Source organism: Aulonocara stuartgranti, assembly GCF_965226115.1.
Source record: "Aulonocara stuartgranti genome assembly, chromosome: 19".
NCBI lineage: Eukaryota > Metazoa > Chordata > Actinopteri > Cichliformes > Cichlidae > Aulonocara > Aulonocara stuartgranti.
Genome location: NC_138955.1, coordinates 1337917 through 1343372, shown reverse-complemented (window position 1 = coordinate 1343372; position 5456 = coordinate 1337917). Strand labels below are relative to the sequence as shown.

General features: G+C 39.7%; 1 long non-coding RNA gene across 1 annotated transcript; it reads left to right on the top strand.

Annotated features, from left to right (window-relative positions):
* Nucleotides 1–93: 93 nt before the first annotated feature.
* Nucleotides 94–4392, top strand: LOC309695886. Its single transcript, XR_014273254.1, has 2 exons — nucleotides 94–520; nucleotides 2352–4392. It is a non-coding gene; the product is annotated as an uncharacterized lncRNA (long non-coding RNA).
* The last annotated feature ends 1064 nt before the right edge of the window (nucleotides 4393–5456 follow it).

Here is a 5456-nt window from a genome sequence, read left to right as displayed (position 1 = left end):
TATATATATATATATATATATATATATATATATATATATATATATATATATATATATATATATATATATATATATATATATATATATATATATATATATATATGACATTTAAGGTTACAAAGGACTGTCAGTTTTTCCTGACAAGTGACTCCGTGCAGAACGGAAGATGTTTTTGGAGTGTGGCTTTTTTGTTTTTTCTTCCCTCACTGGAGCAGAAGGGTTATGAACAAAAACACTGGAGAAATTGGAAAATTGCAGACAAGACTTTTTGTTTTTTAAGTGAATGATAAGTTTGGTAGATGATTGAATGTCATTGCAGACCCATACTTGCATTGCAGAACTACTGGATATTTTTGAATCAGTAGTCAGTGTGACTATGAAGACCTCTTCTTCTGCTCTAACTCTGAATTGAACGTATGAAAATGAAGGAACCAATGAAAGGAGTGCCACAGGCCACTGGAAATGTTTGGATGAAGAAACCTTTATAGTCTTTACACAAGGGGGACAAATCAAATCGAAGGTAAGCGTTTGTGGTACCTTGTCAGAGAACAAGTAGATTACAAGACAAGAATAGATGGTATGCGAGTGATTGTTACCAGTTTAAATCTGATTTAGACAAACTGCATTTTGCACATTGTACTGGACAATAAAACTAATTAAGGGTCATGCACGAGCATTTTGTAGTCCAACATTGGTCTAGTTTTCAGACATGCTTGCAACACGGCACAGTGGAGCACCACTTGTGGTCCAGACTGAAATCTCCCAACAAATCACAGATGTACTGCCGTGACATTTGATGCATCCATTCATGACGCTTAGAAGTTGAATCCTAATAACGTTGGTGCCTTGAGTAGTAGTAGTAGTAGCACAATGAGTTCACATTTGTGTGTTTAGTAACTATCTGAAGAAATATTTGATGAACTGCCAGGAAATTTGTCTGGTAATATAGAGTTTTAATTACCTCATATTTTGAGTTTGTCCAAAAACTTGCTTTATGCAAAATAAATGGCATTCCCATCGTATTGTACCAGAGCTGATGGCGCAAATATTCCACTTATGTTTCTTTGACATGCAGTGATATTTAAAAGGGTAATTATGTTGATGACTATCGGAAAACGTAAAACCACAATTGCTAAGAAACTGGGACACTCTGAAATATGTAAATAAAAATGGATTGAAATGATTTGCAAATCTCATAAACCCGTGTTTTCAGAAAGGTCAGAGCTGCAGGCAGCACCTGGACTCTTTGACTAACATGCCATGCCGTTGTAATAGATTCTGTATGGCTTAGTATTGTCTTGCTGAAAAAAGCAAGCTCTTCCCTGAAAACATGTTGTTTGAATGGGAGTATATGTTGCTCTAAAACTTTTATATGTCATAGCTGATGTTTTTCCAGATGTGTTACATAGGCACTAATGCAGCCCCATACCATCAGAGCAGCAGGGTTTAGAACGCCGTGCTCTTTAGAAGAGAGGAGGCGGCATCTATGTTTTCCAAAATGAAATTCAAATTTCTGTTCATCTGAACACTAAACAGTTGAGTTCTATATGTGTTTCTGAGCTTGTGCAGTGATTTCCATGACAGTCATGCCTGTCTGAGTGCCTGAAGGTTACAGGCATCCAATACTGAAATCTTGGAGGATATCTACAGATTATCAGAATGTTTTGATAATATTAAATATTACAGATGATGAAATGCTTTATCTTCACTTGTAGATCATTTTTTGCAGAGTGGTGAACTTCTCCCACCTTTACTTCTGAGGAACTCTGCCTCTCTAACATGCTCTTTTTATGCCCAATCATGTTACTGACCTGTTGCCATTGAATCTAATTGGTCGCCGTTTCTTTATAGTACCAATTATTTTTGCAGCCTTTTGTTGCTTCCATCCCAACTTTTTTGCTTTTCAAAATGAGCAAATAATTTTCTTGAAAGAGAAACATGTCCCATGTTCTGTGTGTTCTATTGTAAATAAAATATAGGTTTATGAGATTTGCAAATAATTGCATTCTGTTTTTATTTACATTTTGTCTCAACTTTTTAGAATTGGGGTTGTAATTTTTGAAGGCTTTCTGTGGACTTCACCTTATTAGCGTATAGCAAAAAAATGTTGTTATGATTTGGGTACCTCCATAACTAAGATTTGATGTTTCTTTTTTATTATAGATATCCGCTATCAATTATTATGGCCGTGACAATTTTTTTGTAGAAATCTGATGTTTTGACAGCCCTGCTCCTGTTGTATTTGTGCTAAGCTAGTTTAAACTTGAAAAGCTGCTAGCATGGCTGCAGATCTTAACTCTTGCTCAGACATATTATGCGTGAGGCTTACTGTTATTGTCTGTGTTACATAGGAGCACTCAGCACATTGGCATGTGGCCCAGGGCTGGGGGTGACCAGTGAAGAAGAGGATTTTAACCCTCAAAAACTAATGAGCCTTCATGTCCCTCCTGATTTGGGCCTGAAATAACTGACTGAAACGGATGAATAGGCATCCATCACTTCTCCCAGCCATGTGGCTTAATTGAAGCAACTGCTCCCTTGACAGTATATATCGACCCCTTGTGAACATTTGAAATGTGAGTATCCGGCTTCATTTTATCCTTTCTGCACTGTGCTGGAGCTCCTCTCAGAACTATGGGAACACTAAAGGCCAGGCCTTTGGACTGTTTGTGCCCAACGGGTGCATTTGGGGCCCCTGCGGCCCAGCCTGCCCACTCCTGCTCTGCGACTGTGTGTCTGCTGTGTGATCCGATGTGACACTAAGACGTCATTATCCTCATCACTGTGCCAGCTTGCCGCTCTGCACTGGAAATCAGCTCTGACAGCCATGACCCTCCAACCTGATTGGACCAGTGACCCTCTGACCTGCAGCCATAGAGATGGTGCTCAAACTCACCACTATTACATGCAGACCTCTGGACTACTGTAACAATACCCCGGTGTGGACACAGGTTTTCTGCTTCTGGCCCTCAACCTGTTTTTGCTCCCTTCTTTCTCTGCCTCTCTGATCTCAAATGGATGATTTAGCTCACTTTTTTTTGTTGCATATTTTCTCTGTTGTATAATATTTCTATGTTTTAAAGTTTGATGGTATGACTTCTTGCGTTTGCTCAGACTGTATTGATACCTCTGTCCTGATCAGGTGCATAATAGCCACAACTACTCAGGCATCTTTTCACTTCATCTGCTGTTGATTGTTCAGCCACTCAGCCCTGATTTTATGTGATTGTTCTCAGTTGGCAGAGTAACACACGTGGATCCCGACTGCCAGTAGGGCCTGGGAATACTGCAGTCTCATGCTATAGGAAAACATTGCAATAATAAGCTTCAGCTCTGTCTCTTCTATGCTCGTTCTACCTGCTGTCACGCATGGCATGCAAAAACTCTACAGTCCTACAGAGATCGTGACACAGTGAGATTCATCTCGGATTTGCATTTGGAATTATCATTACTAGAGTGACATTACTCCGCTGGGATACAGCTATTTACTTAGAAGTGACGAGTGTAAATCCAAGTTACTTGTGACATTTCCATTGAGTGCTTTAGAGGGCCTAATTGCTTTATGACATTTAGAAGGAGCTTGAAGTACTGTATCCAAAAGCTTTTTTAGGTCCGCTGGTTGCACATGCTGTCTGAGAGGTCTGTTTTCTTCCATGTGATTATTCAGTATCGCTGCAATGTAATAACAGCTGCTCCGTTTTTGAAGCTAACCATTAATCTTAGATGTGTCTGTTATGACTTGCGTAAGTGCTTCAAACCATCTTTCTTCACTTCCCTCAGGGACCCTCCACACACAGCAGTTTATCTCCACTGGACAAGGAATGCATCTGAGACATGTCGGTTGTCTTGTTTTCCTCAGTTACGTGTTGTTTCCACAGTTAAAAAAAGAAAAACTGAAAAAAAGTGGGTCATCGTGTCATTTATCTTCCTAAGTCAGTCATGCCAGTAAGTTGAAGCATGTGTCATCACTCATAATCTGCTAAGTGTTACCTACCGTATACATGAACGGGCCAAGTGCGGTGCAGTTCTGAACAAAAGGAGAAGCTCCCGAGTGCAAAAGTTAGCGATGCCTCCGTAATTTAACGTGTCACCAATCATTGAATAGCCTGTATACCTCGTCAAAGACAGCAATAGGCCCTGGTACTCTCTTGTCAAGCCTGCAAAGGAGGGTGGAGAGGGAGGATCGGGGTGGGAACAGAGCCAAGAGGAGATGAAATGGACATGACCGTTTTAGGGGTTTTGTTTGTTTATTTTTAATTTGTTTGGTTGTTTTGTTTTTTTCATCTTCTGCTGTAAATAGTCAAAAAAGAGAGAATGAAGTCTTTGTTAAACTATTTTTATTGTTCTGAAAAAAATAAACAAAAAAAGGAATATTTTTGCTTGATGCTGTTTTTCTGCAAAAGGGAGATGGGTCATTCTGATAAGCACAGGATTCCTAGACTGGATCGATAAGCTGGAGTGACTCAGAATCTGTGAGCAGACAGAGCGAGAGGAAAAACATCTCTTGAGTGTGTGAGAGCAGGAGGCAGTGCTGGACTCTGTATAAGACAAAGATAACAAAAGTAGATCTCGCTCACAGAGATCTTATTGATCAGTAGGTGCTGCTTGATAAATAACAAGTGAGTCTGAAGAAATGGGATGAGTAACAGAGTCTCCTGACAGGAATGTTTACTGGTGGCAAAAACATTTGAATGTTAACTGTGGTACACAGAGGAGATAAACGATTCCAATAAATGGCAGTAAAACAGCGTTTTAGGCAGCAGGTAGGAATAAGATCACAATACGAGAAACGTCAATAATATTTTTTTTTTTAAGCCAGAACTCTGTAAAATTTTGGGATTGCAGCACGTTGCTCCAAAACATACTACTTTCTTGTGTCGTGCATGCTAATGCCATCTGAACTGTGCTGAAACCAAGCTAGGTTTCTCCTCTGTGTGTACAGAAAGCACAGTTCAGATGGCACGATGCAATGCCATCTGGTTATCAGCAGCTTCATTTTTCAGCATGACAATGATCCCAAACACTGCCAATCCAGTAGCAGCATACTCACATAGAAAAACCCACAATGGATCGCTATCAGTCATTGATTTTTAGTCATGAATAATTTTCAGTTGTTGCTGATCCTCCATATACTTTCTGCACTGAATGTTATCTATCCAGATGTAGTATTTAGTGCTCTGTTTTGCCAGTTTTTCTAGCATAACGAACATGATCACAGTATTTAGATTAACAGGCTCTGGGATGTAGTCGGTGTATCAGGTGGGCCTCTAGAATGGTTTACCTCCTAACTTTCTGGCAAAACATTCAATGTTTTTGCAAACCAGTCTCCAAGAGCCTGCTGTGTGGGGTACCACAGGGCTCAGTCTTGGGACCTATTCTCTTATTTTGCCCCTAGGCCAAATAATCAGGCAATTTTCTGATGTGTAATAAACTGTTTTAGTAGTATTAACCAGAGT